This window comes from Phyllobates terribilis, unplaced genomic scaffold, assembly GCF_046119375.1.
Source record: "Phyllobates terribilis strain yellow unplaced genomic scaffold, ASM4611937v1 Scaffold_1__5_contigs__length_1240528914, whole genome shotgun sequence".
Taxonomy (NCBI): Eukaryota; Metazoa; Chordata; class Amphibia; order Anura; family Dendrobatidae; genus Phyllobates; species Phyllobates terribilis.
In genome coordinates, this window is record NW_027362761.1 from 147,828,953 (window position 1) to 147,847,172 (window position 18,220).

Consider the following 18,220-nt stretch of genomic DNA (forward strand, 5'->3'; position numbering starts at 1 on the left):
GACTTAAGATCTCTAGATATTATAATGTAAAATATGCTATCTAATAAATCCAATACTCCTGAATCTAATACTTATGAAGGTTTGGGCAATCCCACAGCATATGGATTAAGTCAACTTGATCCATATAACATTTAGGACATATGGCATCTGGTTTGCAGCATTTTTTTTAAGAATTCTGGCATTCTACATACTCTGTGTATAAGGCTATGTGCCCACGATGCAGAAATGCTCCGGATTTTTCCTGAGCGTTTCTGCATCTCCCTGGCAGAAAAAAATGCATGCGGATTGTACATGCGCTTTTCCTGCCAGGGACATGTGGATGTGAAGCGTTCTTCACATGCATTTCCGCATGCGGGTTGACAAGCGCTTTCCAAGCGATTTTAGCATCACTTGGAAAGTGCTTGTCAACTTGGTCACACTATATGAATCCATGCAAACGGCATGGATTTATATAGTGTGACCGAAAGAATGTTTAAAAATAAAAAATCTATACTTACCTTCCGATGTCCCCCGGAGTCTTGCTTCACTCTCGTCCTCTAATGCCGGCCGATCGCGGTACACTGAAGGACCTGCCGATGTCAGCGTTGCGTGACCCGTCACATGACTAGAACATCAGCGCAGGTCCTCCAGTCCATCGCGATCTCCTGGCATGAGAGGACGAGCACACCAGGGGCCGCCAGAAGGTAAGTATAACATTTTATTTTTTATTTTATTCTTTTTTTTTACAGTTTTCTATGGTACCCGGGTCCGGAGGAGAGTCTCCTCTCCTCTAGACCTGGGTGCCATCCGCACATTGAACGCATGTATTCCGCATGTGCTTATCTAGTGAAGCCGAATGCATGCATTCTAATGCAAGTCAATGGCGGCGAAAAAGCAGCACTTCCGCAAAATAATTGGTAGTGCTGCGTTTTTTTCCGCAATGACAATCCGCAGCGGAAGTTTCCGCAGCATGGGGGAACATGGCAGGCCTTCTACCATGCGTTTTTTAAGTGTTTCTGCAGCGTTTTTGCTGCTGCGGAAACGCTTAAAAAATGCATCGTGCGCACACAGCCTAATACAGATTTATGAGAGCCTTGCATCTGATTCTTCACACAAAGATAACGTTGGTAGAGATTCAAGGATATCACTCCACTGATCTGGTGTTAAAGTTCCTATGTCTCTTTCCCTTTCATGCATATTTACCAGTGGATATTTATCTATGTAACTGCAGAATAAAAGTTTATACAGATCTGAGATAATTCCGGCCTTTTGCTATTATGTTGCTATAATACTGTAGACAGCATGATGTCCTTTTGTACTCTTATAGGTTTATGTCTATTTTGAGACATTTAGAGGCATTTCGTTCCTGCAAGTATAGATAGAATGTTTTGTTTGATAACTGGTATTCTTCTTGAAGTTTATTAAATCATATGAAAGTATCTGTCTTTCCAGTTGGTTAGGACACCCAGTTTAACAAATTCTGGAAGTTCCAGATTCTGCCTGACTGGTTTAAACTTTGTGCACTCGTCAATGCCCCATATCTGTTTAATCTTTGCTTATACAGAAGTCATTGGAGCCAAAATGGGTAAGCCCCCCTTTCATGCTGTTCATATCTAGGGAAGATAGCAAATTCTCACTTCTGAGATGATATTTCAGTATGGCCCCTGTAACATTTTCAATAACATGTTCATCCCATCACTTAAGGTGCTGGCATGGAGCTGCCAGGAAGTACAGCCATGGGTATGGGAGGGCTAGACTTCTTTAGGATCTTCAAAAAACTGAGTGGTGCCCAGAGCTGCATCTCTGAACTTGGCCAGCTAGGAGTTGACAACTCCTATATCTCAAAGGCGCTTCTTGATATCTGTAAACCAAACTCTTCTCTTTTGGATCTTCATGGAGTAGTCCGGAAATCAGGATATTTTGATTTTGTTACAGCGACGTTCACATGTTCTGTATTTGGTCAGAATTTTACATCAGTATTTGTAAGCCAAAATCAGGAGGGGTGCTATTAGAGGAAAAGTATATTAGAAACATGAGCACCACTTTTGCATTTTTCACCCACTCTGGTTTTGGTTTATATTGACCAAATACTAAATGTGTGAATGTGGCCTAATGGTGATCTCCTGATGGCCTCTTGCTTTGCGTAAAAATGGATCTTGGTCTTTAAAATGGAGAAATTTGGCCAAGATTGGTCTCGTTGACCGCCCTGGAGGCAGAGGGTTCTAATAGGAATAGCAGGAGTTATATTAGATAATTGACAGGAGAGTACACACACGCATCATACTGTATGCCAAGTTAGACCACACCCGTGGATATAAACTAGTTTTACCGAACATAACTAGTTTATATCCTAGGGACTGCCTATAAAAGGAAACAAGGACAAGATACAGAAAAGAGATCAAACCACTAGATCATATTTGGCACATGTGTTCTCTCTGCCTACTCACTTCAGTGTTTTCCTTCCTCATCCACATATTGCACATGTGCGGTGCCAATACCATAGAGACACGTCTCATCAATAATTTAAACGACACTGCCCACTTAGAGTGGCCGAATACCAATGACTAAGAGAACCCCATACATGCATACGGACTGCATGCCAACTACAGCCATAAATAAACAACAAAAACATTTGTATTGTTCTTTTTTCACAATGCACTCAAGTTTGGATGAAACTATGGAGCTGAATAATAAGGAGAAGAAAATAACAGAATACCCCAGAATTTAAAAAAAGGGTGAAAGTGGGAAAAAAATAAAATTGGGAAAATTGAAAGCAGTGACTAGGGTCTAAAGAACTAGAGTGAGAAGTGCAAAGAAAGGTGAAAATTCCTCAAATAAGAGCGAATACTCATATATGTGAAAATGCATAACAGAATGACCAATATATAACATAAAGGAGCATTAAGCCCTAAAGTGAAATTTATGTTAACCACATCAGATCATAAAGTTGGCAATATAAAATGTGAACATTGCAATTTTTAAAACAATATATAAAGGACAGGATAAGAAATCCTGAGTTTAAACAAGTTTTATATAAACTGAAGCCATAAGACATGAAAAATCAAAGTAGAAGTAGCTCAGGAATCCAATCCCTTAGACATAAATAAACGGTTTAATGGTTCTCAAAATAGAGGAAATACAGGAAAGGTCACTGGCCTGATTATAATGCTTGGATAATAAACAGCCCAAAGTAAGTAGAACCGATAGATTTAGGCAATATTGATATTAGAGTTCCAAAATCCAAAAGTGAAACATCTAAAAACAAAAGGACTAACACGTTATTGCTTAATAAATAGTGTTGAGCGAGCACTAAAATGCTTGGGTGCTCGAAGCTCGAGCCGATCTCACCGTGATACTCAGGTGCTCGACCCGAGCAACGAGCCCAATGTTAGTCTATGGGAGACCCGAGCATTTTTGCGGCGGCACCCCCGGCAGTCTGTAGAAAGTCTAAAAAGTGCCCAAAACGATAGTGACAGTGTTCAAATGACATGGGGACAGCATGGGGATCGCACCAGGAAGCATTTCTGACTCCCAGGTCACTGCTGTCAACAACGTGGTCAGAGGTATTAAGCCACTTTTACGGGCTCACAATAAAATGTTCAAAAACTAAACTGAAACGGTTTTCCTGTGAAATATTGCTTTCAACCGTGACAAATGGAATCACCAGGAAATGTCATTTTAACATTTTACAATCTTATCTGGCCATGTGCTGTGTGACACATGCATACAGTGCTGAAAAGACATGGGAACAGCATGGGGAAGACCCCAGGAAGCATCTCTGACACCCAGGTCACTGCATAAAAGTTTGTCCATCAGAAGTGATCCTTGCCGCATCAGAAGATGCAGACTTGCAACTATCCCCGTGCAAGCCCTTGTCCCAGGGCAGTGTTCAATTGTACCTCCCCAATTCCTTGCAATGCAAGCGCAAGTATGCAGCCTGCCATCCACCCACCCCCAGGATGCAATACCATACTGCTTGCTTGAAATGGGGCCTTTTAGTTTGGAGGAGGCCAAAGCTGGCCACTAACTCATGGCTGCTTCTGCAGCGAGGTATCCATACTCTGTCCCCAGCCACCCGGCAGCCAGGTGGCCACGCTCAGTCACCAGCCGCCCGGCGGCCGGGTGTCCACGCTCGGTCCCCAGCCGCCAGGGGGGCGGCCGAGTGTCCATATTCGGTCCCCAGCCGCCCCACGGCCAGGTGTCCACACGCGGTCCCCAGCCGCCTGGGGGCTGCCGGGTGTCCATAAACAGTCCCCAGCCGCCCCTATTTCTCCTGTCAACTTCCCCCACACTTTTCTTAGCCTGGCCTGCTTTAAGGCTGCATTGGACGAGCCCACCAGAGAACCAGACTCCTCCGATGGGCCCTGGCTTCTCCATCAGGGTAGTTGAGAGTGCTAAGGTGAGGAGCATGATGATGATGATAGAAGTTAGCATCTGCTTTGTTTTCTTGGAATGCAAGCGTAAGTGTGCAACCTGCCACCCACCCACCCCCAGGCTGCAATACCATACTGCTATCTTGCTTGCACTCGAAATTGGGCCTTTTAGGCATGTGGAGGCAGATGCCGGCCACCATGTCATGGCTGCGTCGGTGGCCTGGTATCAATACTCAGCCCCCAGCCGCCCGGCGGCCGGGTGTCCACGCTCGGTCCCCAGCCGCCAGGGGGCGGCCGGGTGTCTATACTCGGTCTCCAGCCGCCCCGCGGCCGGCTGTCCACACACGGTCCCCAGCCGCCTGGGTGCAGCCGGGTGTCCATAAACGGTACCCAGCCACCCCTATTTCTCCTGTCAACTTCCCCCACACTTTTCTTAGCCTGGCCTGCTTTAGGGCAGCATTAGAAGAGCCCACCAGAGAACCAGACTCCTCCGGTGGGCCCTGGCTTCTCCATCAGGGGAGTTGAGAGTGCCAAGGTGAGGAGCATGATGATGATGATAGAAGTTAGCATCTGCTTTGTATTCTGGGAATGCAAGCGCATGTATGTAGTAGCGGCTAGGCCTGAGGTGGTCAGCGTTTTGGCGCATATCCTACCTCCTCCGAGGTTTGCTGGATGTTTTCCTGCTACTATCCCAGTTCTATGACTGCTGATAAAAAATGATGGATGAGGTGGTGGCAAAGGAGAAAGTGCAGGAGGAACAGGGACCATTCACATCAATATCAGGCCAGTCAACCACACATGTCTTGTACGATATGTTTCTGTACCAAAAGGAGTGGTTTGGCTACACAGTTATAGGGCATGCAGTGAGTGCAATGCCAACCAAAAATTTCGAGGCACTCCAATGCCCCTTGGAAGTGACATGGAGATCAAAGGGCCTTAACTTAACGTTTTTTTTCCATTTATAGCAACTGGGTCTCCTGTGCACTGGTGGCCTAAGCAGTGAATGGAAGGCTTTCCAAAAATTATGAGGAACTGCAATGCCCCTTGAAACAGACGTGGATTACAGCATACTAAAAACCTTCTATCTATTATTGGGGATTGGGTCTCCCTTAGAGTTCGCTTATGCATTGAAAAGCAAAAGCTGACTAAAATAAGGAGTAAATGCAATGCCCGTTGTTAGAGTCGTGGAGGTTAGAGTTAATTAAAACCAACATTTCAATGCCCCTTGTAAGAGCAGTGGAGTTCAGAGTGGTTTAACAAGACGGTTTTAATGACCCTTGGAAGAGACGTGGAGGTCGCAGTAGCTTAACAAGATGGTTTTAATGCCCCTTGGAAGAATGGTGAAGGTCGCAGTGGAATAAAAAGACAATATCAATGCTCCTTGGAAAAGTGGTGAAGGTCGCAGTAGCTTTACAAGATGGCTTTAATGCCCCTTGGAAAAATTGGTTGAGGTCGCAGTAGCTTAACAAGACAGTTTAAATGCCCCTTGGAAGAATGGTGGAGGTTGCAGTGGAAAAAAAAGATAATATCAATGCCCCTTTGAAAAGTGGTGTAGGTCGTAGTAGCTTAACAAGACGGTTTTAATGCCCCTTGGAAAAGTGCTGGAGGTGGCAGTAGCTTAACAAGACGTTTTTAATGCCCCTTGGAAAAGTGGTGGAGGTCACAGAAGCTTAACAAGACGGTTTTTAAGCCCCTAGGAAAAGTGGTGGAGGTCGCAGTAGCTTAACAAGACGGTTTTAATGCCCCTTGGAAGAGACATGGAGGTCGCAGTAGCTTAACAAGATGGTTTTAATGCCCCTTGGAAGAATAGTGGAGGTCGCAGTGGAATTAAAAGACAATATCAATGCCCCTTGGAAAAGTGGTGGAGGTCGCAGTAGATTAACAAGACGGTTTTATTGCCCCTTGGAGAAATGGTGGAGGTCGCAGTGGAATAAAAAGACAATATCAATGCCCCTTGGAAAAGTGGTTGAGGTCGTAGTATCTTAACAAGATGGTTTTAATGCCCCTTGGAAGAGACGTGGAGGTCGCAGTAGCTTAACAAGATGGTTTTAATGCCCCTTGGAAGAATGGTGGAGGTCGCAGTAGCTTAACAAGACGGTTTTAATGCCCCTTGGAAAAGTGGTGGAGGTTGCAGTAGCTTAACAAGACGGTTTTAATGCCCCTTGGAAAAGTGGTGGAGGTCGCAGTAGCTTAACAAGACCGTTTTAATGCCCCTAGGAAGAATGGTGGAGGTCGCAGTGGAATAAAAAGACAATATCAATGCCCCTTGGAAAAGTGGTGTAGGTCGTAGTAGCTTAACAAGACGGTTTTAATGCCCCTTGGAAAAGTGGTGGAGGTGGCAGTAGCTTAACAAGACGTTTTTAATGCCCCTTGGAAAAGTGGTGGAGGTCACAGAAACTTAACAAGACGGTTTTTAAGCCCCTTGGAAAAGTGGTGGAGGTCGCAGTAGCTTAACAAGACGGTTTTAATGCCCCTTGGAAGAGACATGGAGGTCGCAGTAGCTTAACAAGATGGTTTTAATGCCCCTTGGAAGAATAGTGGAGGTCGCAGTGGAATTAAAAGACAATATCAATGCCCCTTGGAAAAGTGGTGGAGGTTGCAGTAGCTTAACAAGACGGTTTTAATGCCCCTTGGAAGAGACGTGGAGGTCGCAGTAGCTTAACAAGATGGTTTTAATGCCCCTTGGAAGAATGGTGGAGGTCGCAATAGCTTAACAAGACGGTTTTAATGCCCCTTGGAAAAGTGGTGGAGGTTGCAGTAGCTTAACAAGACCGTTTTAATGCCCCTAGGAAGAATGGTGGAGGTCGCAGTGGAATAAAAAGACAATATCAATGCCCCTTGTAAAAGTGGTGGAGGTCGTAAAAGCTTAACAAGATGGTTTTAATGCCCCTTGGAAGTGAAGTGGAGGTCGCAGTGGAATAAAAAGACAATATCAATGCTCCTTGGAAAAGTGGTGGAGGTCACAGTAGCTTATCAAGATGGTTTTAATGCCTCTTGGAAGAGACGTGGAGGTCGCGGTAGCTTAACAAGACGGCTTTAATGCCCCTTGGAAAAGTGGTGGAGGTCGCAGTAGCTTAACAAGATGGTTTTAATGCCCCTTGGAAGAAGGGTGGAGGTCGCAGCAGCTTAACAAGACGGTTTTAATGCTCCTTGTAAAAGTGGTGGAAGTCGCATTAGCTTAACAAGACGGTTTTAATGCCCCTTGGAAAAGTGGTGTAGGCCGCAGTAGCTTAACAAGACGGTTTTAATGCCCCTTGGAAGAGACGTGGAGGTCGCAGTAGCTTAAGAAGATGGTTTTACTGCCCCTTGGAAGAATGGTGGAGGTCGCAGTATCTTAACAAGATGGTTTTTAGGCCCCTTGGAAAAGTGGTGGAGGTCGCAGTAGCCTAACAAGATGGTTTTAATGCCCCTTGGAAAAGTGGTGGAGGTCGCAGTAGCTTAACAAGACAGTTTTCATGCCCCTTACAAGAGCCATGCAGTACAGCATATTAAAAACATTATTCCAATTATTGGGGAGTGGGTCTCCCATAGTCTTTGCCTATGCCTTCCAAGCAAAAGCAGCCAAAAATTAGGATGGAGGAACTTGCAATGCTGGCAAACAAGAGCAATGCAGTACAGCAAATTAAAAACATTATTCCCATTATTGGGGAGTGGGTCTCCCATAGTCTTTGCCTATGCCTTCCAAGCAAAAGCTGCCAAAAATTAGGACGGAGGAACTTGCAATGCTGGCAAACAAGAGCAATGCAGTACAGCAAATTAAAAAATTATTCCCATTATTGGGGAATGGGTCTCCCATAGTCTTTGCCTATGCCTTCCAAGCAAAAGCTGCCAAAAATTAGGACGGAGGAACTTGCAATGCTGGCAACACGGACCACGGTCACCCTGGTGGTATAGTGGTGGTGGAGGCTGAGGATAAGGAAAAGAGCAAAATACAGCCGAAATGAGGAAGCGTATACCCATGTGTGGGTGTGAAGCGGTGCATGGGAATACACCTCCCGGAATAACACAGTGGATTTGACTTTATGTTACTCTGCTGTCATTTGGTGGTGATGTGAATTCTGGCCCAATCCAGCCTTATTCATTTTGATAAGGGTCAGCTTGTCAGCATTGTCAGTTGACAGGCGAGTGCGCTTATCAGTTATAATTCGCCCAGCGGCACTAAAAACATGCACCGATAACACGCTAGCGGAAGGGCAGGCCAGTACCTCCAAAGCGTACAGAGCGAGTTCATTCCAAGTGTCCAGCTTGGATACCCAATACTTAAAAGGCACAGAGGAATCACAGAGGATGCTGGTACCGTCGGCAAAGTACTCCCTCACCATCTTTTGAAACTTTCCACTCCTTGTGAGAGTATCCCTTGCCTCAGGGCCTGTAAGCTGAGTGGGTCTCAGAAAACTGTCCCAGAAGGTTGAAAGTGTTCCCCTGCCTCTGCTGGATTGGATTTGCATCTCTCTCGCCTGTACGCCTTGGTTGGTCAACGAACTGTGACCTCTGCCGCTAGCGTGTTCAGATGGGAATTTTTTTAACAGTTCTGCAGCAAGGGCCTTCTGGTACTGCCCCATTTTTGTAGACCTCTCCACCTCAGAAATAAGAGAGTGAAAGTTCTCCTTGTAGCGGGGGTCTAAAAGTGTCACCAACCAGTAATGACTGTCACCCAACATTTTGGCAATGCGAGGGTCACGGTAAAGGCAGCGTAACATAAAGTCAGCCATGCGTGCCAGACTGTTAATGGGTAAGAGTTCCGTGTCCCCACCAAGATGATGACTGACCATGCTCTCCTCCTCCTCCTCCTCCTCCCCCCTGTCCTCAGGCCACCCACGCTGAACCGACTGTATGACAGTTGTACAGGTACTACTGTCTTCAGCGCATGATACAAGCTCCTGTTTTTCCTCCTCCTCCTCCCCCTCATTGTCCCCCAATGCACGTTGGGATGAGATGAGGCTGGGCTGTGTGTAATCGCCCATTGCGGCTTCTTGATCCATCTCATCATACTCTGGCTGCAATGCCTCCTCTTTTATTCTCTGCAGAGAGCGTTGCAAAAGATAGACAAGTGGGATGCTGATGCTAATGATGGCGTTATCGCCACTCACCATCTTGGTGGGCTCCTCAAAGTTTGTCAGGATGGTACATATGTCAGACATCCAGGTCCACTCCTGACGTCTTATGTGTGGAGTCTGACCTGAATATCGACGGCGTTGTTGCAGCCGGTACTCCACAACTGCTCTCTTCAGCTCACAAATCCTTTGCAACATGTGGAGGGAAGAGTTCCAACGTGTGGGGACATCACACACAAGTCGGTGTGCCGGAAGCTGCAAACTCTGCTGCAACACAGCAAGGGCGGCGGAAGCTGTAGCTGACTTCCGAAAATGAGCTGACAGGCGGCGTACTTTGACGAGCAGATCTGGCAACTCGGGGTACGATTTAAGAAACCGCTGAACCACGAGGTTAAGCACATGAGCCAGGCATGGTACGTGTGTGATCTTGCCTCAGAGCCGCCACCAGGTTACGGCCAGTGTCACACACGACCATGCCTGGATGTAGGCTCAGCGGTCTCAGCCACAGATCTGCCTGCTCTTTCACAGATGTCCACAACTCACAAGCAGTGTGAGGTTTATCACCTAAGCTTATGAGTTTCAGCACAGCCTGTTGCCGTTTGGCTGAGGCAGTACTGCAGTGCTTCCAGCTGGTAACTAATGGGGTGATATCTGAGATGGAGGCTGAACATGAGGAGGAGGAGGATGTTGCGCAGGAGCTGTACACTGTGGGGGCAACTCTGACTGACATAGGGCCCGCAATCCTCGGTGTGGGGAGGATGTGTTGCGTACCAAGATCCGACTGGGTCCCGGCTTCCACTATGTTTACCCAGTGTGCCGTCAGGGAGATGTACCATCCCTTGCCAGAAGCACTTGTCCATGTGTCCGTTGTCAGGTGGACTTTCCCAGTAACTGCATTGTTGAGGGCACTGCAGATGTTTTGGGACACGTGCTTGTATAGTGCGGAGATGTCACACCGGGCAAAATAGTGTCGGCTGGGTACTGAGTACCAAGGGATGGCCACCTCCATAAGTTTGCGGAAGGATTCCGTCTCCACCAGCCTAAAAAGCAGCATTTCAAACCCAAGCAGTCGTGAAATGTGCGAATTTAGGACTGTGGCCTGTTGGGCGTTGGCTGAGAATTTGCGCTTTCGTTCAAAGCTCTGGGATATGGACAATTGAACCCTGCGGTGGGACGGGGACGTTGATGCTGTTTCTTGAGAAACTGCCATAACAAGTGAAGACTGAGAGGAGGGGGCATCTTTGCATGCAGTATGGACAGGGGATTGCCTTGCATGCACAACAGAGGGTTCTATTACACGCACAACAGTGGAAGAAGCAGTGGTGACACCCGCTGACACTGGTCGTGGACACTGGGGTTCGCCCTACAAAGTCGGGTGCTTTGCTGCCATGTTTCTGATCATGCTGGTGGTGGTCAGGCTGGTATTTTTGTCACCCCTGCTGATGCTGGGATGGCAGGTGGTACAAATTGCATTTTTTGGTTTTCAGTAGAGTCTTTAAAAAAATTCCAGACTCTGGAAGACCTACCGGTTGTACTGTCAACTAGTGTTGAGCCACCCCCGTAGTTTTCAAGTTGGGTTCGGTTCGTCGAACACCCGTATGTTCGCCAAACTGTTCGTCGAACTGTTCGTCGAACAGCTTCGAACACCATTAAAACCAATGGCAGGCAAACAAAAACACATAGAAACACATAGAAAACACCTTCAAAGGTGTTCAAAAGCTGACAAACTGCTCAGAAGTCACAACTAACACATGGAAAAGTGACAAGTACATATAGTCATGCGAAAAGAAAAGAGGTGGAGGAGTAAAAGGAGGGGGAGACACAGATATAGGCAAGTCATGCCCTTCTAAAACCAAAAAAGTGCGAAGCTGACACGGCCAGTCCGTTCCTGCCTGTGCCACCTCCGTGTCGCCGGGTTTGTGCCAGAGCCGAAGTGGACCCTGACGGCCAGCCCCCCTCTCCCAATACTGGTGCCAGTCCGCTGGTGGGTCGAGCCCCCCCGCGGTGGGGGGGGGTAACATCTGCAGAAGAAAGATCATCTTCCAGCCAAACAAAGATGTCTACTTCTTTTCATGGACAATGTGATACGATCCCTTTCTTACGGACACGCCCATCGCTACAAATTCCAGATGTGGCACAAAAACAGCAGGTGCTTCAACAGATATCAAGTGCTCCTTCAAGTGGGCTCTCCTCCACCTCAACTTCAACATCACAAATACTCCAGTCCTCAGAGGTGTCACCCCTTTCGCACTTGCTTTCTCACAGCTCCCAAATCTCCAGCTGCCCGTCTGAGTATGGGGTAACACAGATGGTTGAGTCTGCACAGCTGTTTACTCATACTATAGCCTCGGAAACGGAGGTCTGCTCCAGAGCTTCTGTTAATCCAGACGAGGAAATGATCTGCACTGATCCAGGACCAGATGAAGAAGGTTCTGAGCATAATGTAGACCCTCGTTCCCAAACTGTAACTCCTGTTGGTGGAGACAATGATGAAGAAGATGATGAAACTCAAATACCTGATTGGAGTGACAACTGGACTTTTCAGTCAGGGCAGGAAGAGGATGCCTCTGAGGACGACGGGTGTGAGAACACACAGGGTGATGATGACGATGTTGGAGATCCCACTTACAGTCAACCCACAGTCAGCCAGTCGATGAGGTCAGCAGAGGAGGTGGAGGAGGATGTGACTAGCCCAGGGGATGGGGATGACTCGGTACCCGGGCCTTTGCCTGGCCTTGGGGATGTCGCGGTGGTCGGCTCCCGGGCCCGTACCCTAGGGTCACTCTCTAAAAGGGTGGATAATTGTTAATTTTATAAGAGTTCGTGACACCACCTGAGGTATCTGGTGAGAAGCACCAGCGCTGCAGCAGTCTACTGAGGCCGGTGATAAGGCAGCTCAATTGTATAGCTCCCCACAGGTGGAGCTAGGCCTCAGAAAAGCGTATGCAGGGGGAATGCAGGACAGGCGAGACACAGCTGGGTCAGAGCAAGAACGGGAACGGACACGGTAGTAACTTCAGTACCTTTTACTGGTGGAAATTCAGGCACATCCCGGAGCACTGTAGGGTGAAAGGTGCATATCAGGATCCTACCCAATGAGCGGGTGTAGGGCCTCCTGTTTCTTGCCTCTGCGTAGCAAGTTTCTGACCTGCCTGGAGCTAGGCCTAACTTTGTCTCTGTCCTGCGCTGGCTGACCTTATGGTTGGGCCTTGTCTTGTAGTTCACGCTCCCAGTATGCGGGGCCTAAGCGTCTCCTGGCTCTGTTACGTATCAGCACCTTAGCGATCCTGGGACTTGTAGTTCTCCAGGGATTCCGGTTATGCCTTACTGGGTCATAGAGAACCCGGTAAGCTCGGATCCGGTGTCCGGTAAATGCTTCAGGGTGAGCTGGTTAAGCTCCTCTGCCTCTTATGTACTAACTCGCCACTCACCTTCGGCCTACTCGGGCCCTCACTAGGATATACACCCTAACGGCAGCTTGCCGTGCTTCACCGATCTTATGGCATGGGCACACCTTAAGCTCTAACTGGGCTCCCTGAATCTAGCTAGCAGGTGCCTCGTGCTCCACTGCTGAACTATTAACTGAGTTCTCTAGTCTAGACTGATCTCCACTGCAGACTGACCTCTCTTAGGCTTCTCTACTGCAGGAACTCTTCAGAGGAACTGAACTGCCTTGCTCCACCTTCCCTATTTATATCCCTAACGGGCTCCCTCTCCTTGTCTGAGGTGGAAGGTGGAGATGTGTGAATGTTTATGGGGGCCTCTTCTGGAGGATTCCATCAATGCACTCTTCTAGTAACTGTGATACCAAGCGCAGCGGGGCATCACAGATGCTATTGACGAAGAGGTTAGGTTGCGCCTTCCTGGACAGAGACAGAGTACTGGAAGCACATCAACAACTGCATCCTCAACCACAACTCTGCTTCTGACCACAAGTTGTAGTGGCTCTTCAGGTCGCATGGGCTCAAAGCCTTGCATAGCCAGGGCATTTTATCAGAACGATAAGGATGACCCAACTCGTGTTATCTGTAATATTTGTCACCAAAAGCTAAGTAGAGGCCAAAAAATCCATAGTTTGAGTACTTCATGTATGAACCGTCACATGGATATGAAGCATAAGTTGCAGTGGGAAGCTCACTGTGCAACAATGCGGCCTAGCGGGCCGGGACAACCACCGTCTGCCCCATCTTGTGCATCTGCGGCTTCTTCATCCTCTGTGACTGGGGGGACAGCAGTCACACAATGTTTTGGACGCAGACCTGCCACCTCTTTACCCGCAACAGCCAGTTTGATTGGCAGGTCGTCAGTTCATTTGGAAGTGCAAACACATGCTGGTGTTGAGAGCTCTCCGACATCGAGAGCACCACCTTTGGATCAAGGCTACCTAACATGTCCGCCTGCATCTTCCTCACAGACCGGCAGTTTGCTGGGGACACCCTACTCAACCCCTTCTAAGCACAACAGCCAGCCCTCGGTCCCTCAGATGTGGACAAGTAAAAGACCATTTCCTCCTAGTCATTACAAAGCTAAGAGGTTGAATTTCACCATCTGCAAGCTGTTGGCTACAGAAATGCAGCCTTTCCGCCTAGTGGACACAGAGGATTTTCGAGACCTTATGTCTGTCGCAGTTCCCCAGTACCAGATGCCCAGTAGGCACTACTTCTCAAAGAAAGGTGTGCCTGCGCTCCACCAACATGTCGCACACAACATCACCGCTTCTTTGAGAAACTCTGTGTGTGTCAGGGTGCATTTCACCACAGACACTTGGACGAGTAGGCATGGACAGGGGCGTTACATGTCGCTGACAGGGCATTGGGTAACTATGGTGACAGCAGGACAAGGGGCTGCTGTCCAAGTCTTACCGTCCCCACGAGTTGTGCGTCAATCCTCTTTATCTCAAAGTTCCTCCACTGCTTCTGCCTCCTCAACCTCCTCTCGGTCCTCCACCTGCACCCAAAGCCTGTCTGGTAATGCCACCTGCTTTCTAACTGCGCAGATGGAATACTGCACACCTCCTTACTATGCAGGCAGCAGGGCTCAACGGCATCAGTGTTTACTTTGAAATGTCTGGGAAATGTGAGTCACACAGCAGAGGAGTTGTGGTCAGCTCTGGAGACCCAGTTTCATGAATGGTTGTCTCCACTGGACCTGCAACCAGGGAAGGCCGTGTGCGACAATGCTGCAAACCTGGGTGCGGCCCTTCGCCGGGGCAATGTCACACACATGCCTTGTATGGCTCACGTGTTGAACCTGGTTGTCCATCAATTTTTAGCCCACTATCCCTGACTAAATGGCATTCTGCAGAGGGCACGGTTGCTGTGTGCTCACTTCCGCCGTTCGCATCCCGCAGCTCAACGACTTACATCTCTGCAGAAGTCGTTGGGCCTGCCAGTTCACCGGCTGAAATGCGATGTGCCGACATGGTGGAATTCAACTCAGCACATGTTGCAGCGACTGTGGCAGCACCGACAAGCCCTGGTGCAATACGTTCTGACGTATAGCCTGGGCCAACGAGATCCAGAGGTGGGGCAAATCACGCTGCAGGAGTGGTCTCAGATCAGGGACCTATGAAGTTGACGTGCCCCCTGGGCCATGGGGTAGCCGGAGCCGGGCCGGTAGATACTGGGGGTTGTAGTCACTGTGGCCGTGACCCGGTCCGTGACCCAGGGCGGCCAATCCAAGAGTAATTTGTATATATGGGTTTTATAATGTCCGACTACGCCACCTGTGGAGTGCGGCCAAAGGGGCCGCCGCTGCGGAACAGTCCTCTGAAGCTGCTGGTTTTGCAGCAATGGTATTATTACTCCCCACTGGAAGAGTGTAGCTTCAGGGCAGTGTGGGTGGATGATGGTGGTTGTAGTGCAGGGAGTCAGTAATGAACACAGAGTCCGTGTGATGCAGTCTCAAGATCTTTACTCACAGTTGTTCCAGTCAAGATTACAGGTACCAGAGCAATCTCCCCCGTTGTGCTGTGCGTACTCAGTGAGGGGCTCAGTCCACCCCCAGATAGCTCCGGAGTACTTAGCAGGACCCCCTTCTGTGTGTCCTTTCTCTGGCCTACTCCCTGCACCTCACACCCAGTGACACTTCTATCTGGCATCCTCGGGCCTTGGCGGGCGATGTGTGTTCCATCCCATGGGTCCTATGTGGCTACCTTCTTAGTGAGACTGGTGTGGACTTTGGCCTGCATTACATGAAATGCTGCAGCCTCTGGTTTCTAGTTGAGCATGGCTGTTTCTCCGCTAGTTGAGGGACCGGTTCCCCTTATCTGGCCTGACCCCTCTACCTCCTGGTAGCAGCGGGCGTACGGGTGGCCTTCTGCACGGCCCGTACCCCTAGGGTCCTTTGGTTCCTGGAGCATTCCTGCTCCCACTCCTCTCTTCTCTCCTTCAGTCCTGGGCCTCCCTGGCTAGGCCTGCCTCCGGAGCAGAGCTCATGCAGAGCCTCTGCTCCTGTCACTTCTGCTCCTCTGACTGGCTTGCTCTTTCTAAGATGGTTTCCTATTTATACTCTCCCTGTCATGTGCTTCCCTAAGCTGCTCCCCTAAGCACCCACTGCATAGGACCCTCCAACCAGCTAGGGACCTGGGACTGTGCTCTCCCTTAGGAGCAATCTCGCCCTACCCCCACTGCGGGTATGTGTTGGATGCAGGTGTTAGGGTCCCGAGCCATACTCCTTCCTTACCTGAGGGTGAGATACCACACCTCTGGGTGAGATGCAGTAACTCTGTGGCGACTGAACTCTCAGGGGCGCCACACACCCTTCTGCAGATTTTTGAAATGTCGACGAAGATGTTTAGTGCTGACGACGATACCATTATCAGCATGACTATTCCGGTGATTTACATGCTGGAGCACACATTAAACAGAATTCAGAGTCAGGTGGTGGGACAAGAGGATGTGGAGGAAGTAGAGGAGGAGTCGTATGCGGAAGGGATAACATCTCCAAGGTCCAGACGGTCGGCAGCACCAAGGCGGCAGGCATGGGAGGGTGAGGGAGAGTGATTAACCAGGGCGCATGGTAGCAGCCAAACTGTTGAGGAAGGTGCAGGAGCCGAGGAAGAAGTGGAGGACGAACTGGTGATGGGCATGGAAGACTCATCAGATGAGGGAGACCTTGATCGCATTTCTGTTGTGCAAGGTTGGGGGGAGAGGGCAGAGGAAGGAAGCAAGATTCTTACCTCGCTACCAACACAACAAGGACTTGGCCTCCTGGATGCGCAAGACACATGAGTGCCTTCTTGCTGCATTACCTGCAACATGACCCTCGGATTGTCAGAATTCATAGTAATCCCGACTACTGGGTTGCCACACTCTTAGATCCCTGGTACAAAAGTAAATTTGCTGAAATAATTCCTGCTATAGAAAGGGATTCAGGCATGCAGGAGTATCTGCAGACGCTGTTGCAGAATCTTTCATGTGCTTTTCCACAAAACACTAGTGGTGCACGTAGTGAATTTCACAGTTCTAACTTGCCAACCGTGGGACTGTCTAGTCTTCATCACTCAAACCGTAACAGTAACACAGTATCTGCTGGTAACAGCAATTTTGTGGAATCGTTTCAACACTTTTTTTGACCATCTTTTGCAAGGCCACAGGAGACAAGAAGTCTGACACATAGTCAACGCCTAGAGAGGATGGTACAGGAGTATCTCAAAGTGAACATCGAAGCCATGACTGTGTCACTGGACCCTTGCTCATTTTGGGATTCCAATCTGGAAAAATGGCCGGAGCTCGCCACTCACGCCTTGGAGATCTTGTCATGACCTGCAGCCAGCGGTCTCTCTGAACGTGTGTTCAGCGCTGCTGGTGGTGTGCTGACAGATAAGCGCACGCGGCTGTCCACTGAGAATATAGACAGACTCACGTTCATAAAGATGAACAAATCATGGAATCGCAAGGACTTTTCTACCCCTGTGTCATCCTGGGGAGACTAAAAGCTTGAGGATTTGGTAAAATCACCTTACCAACCGTTTTAAGCAACTTTGGGGCAATTGATGCCACTTAACCCTAAAACGCATGACCATAAAAATCTACACTTTCACTTTACTGGGGACTTTTAGGCCCGTGTGCAAATAACATGGAATAACTTAAACTCTAATGACAAACAACTATATACATGAAGAATACCTAGAGTTTCAAAATTCTAACTAAAGTAATCTTGCAGAAAATAGAAAACAATTAACAGGGCGGGCCTGCGAGGCCCCAGGTAAGCGTTCTAGGGTTAAGTGGTGTCTGTGCCACAATTTTGGGAAAAAATGGAGACTCTTTTTGGAGTCCCCTTGCTGTGTCTTACGTTACTTTGGCATCGTCAATTTCAGGTGGGTTGGGTCGCTCCCCCCCCGTTTTAACTGTAAGAATCTACATACACTATGGCTTGGGGTAACACAGATGGTTGAGTCTGAAGAGCTGTTTACTCAGAGGTCTGCTCCAAAGCTTCAGTGTCTTCTAGTCAGTGTAGAATTTTTAACTGCATCTAGCCTAGGCAATACTTTGGGCGTAGTAGCCCAGCTGCAAAGCTAGCTGCTCCGCCTGTGTATCTAATAAGAATTTTTAAATGCATCTAGCCTAGACAGACTGTGGGGACCCCCAACCAAACCCAGACGCTCAGCCCCCCTACCGCCCCCCTTTCCTTGACAATACAATAATGTAACTCTTACAACTGGATGGGTGAGGATCAGTTTTATTAACTCTTTATACTCATTCCATTAGAAAGGCATTTTATTTCTAAAATAATTCAGCTTGTTGCAGCATGCCCTTGGTCTCCACTCCGGCAAGTTGGCCAACAAGTGTAACTCTTCAACATGTCCTTTCT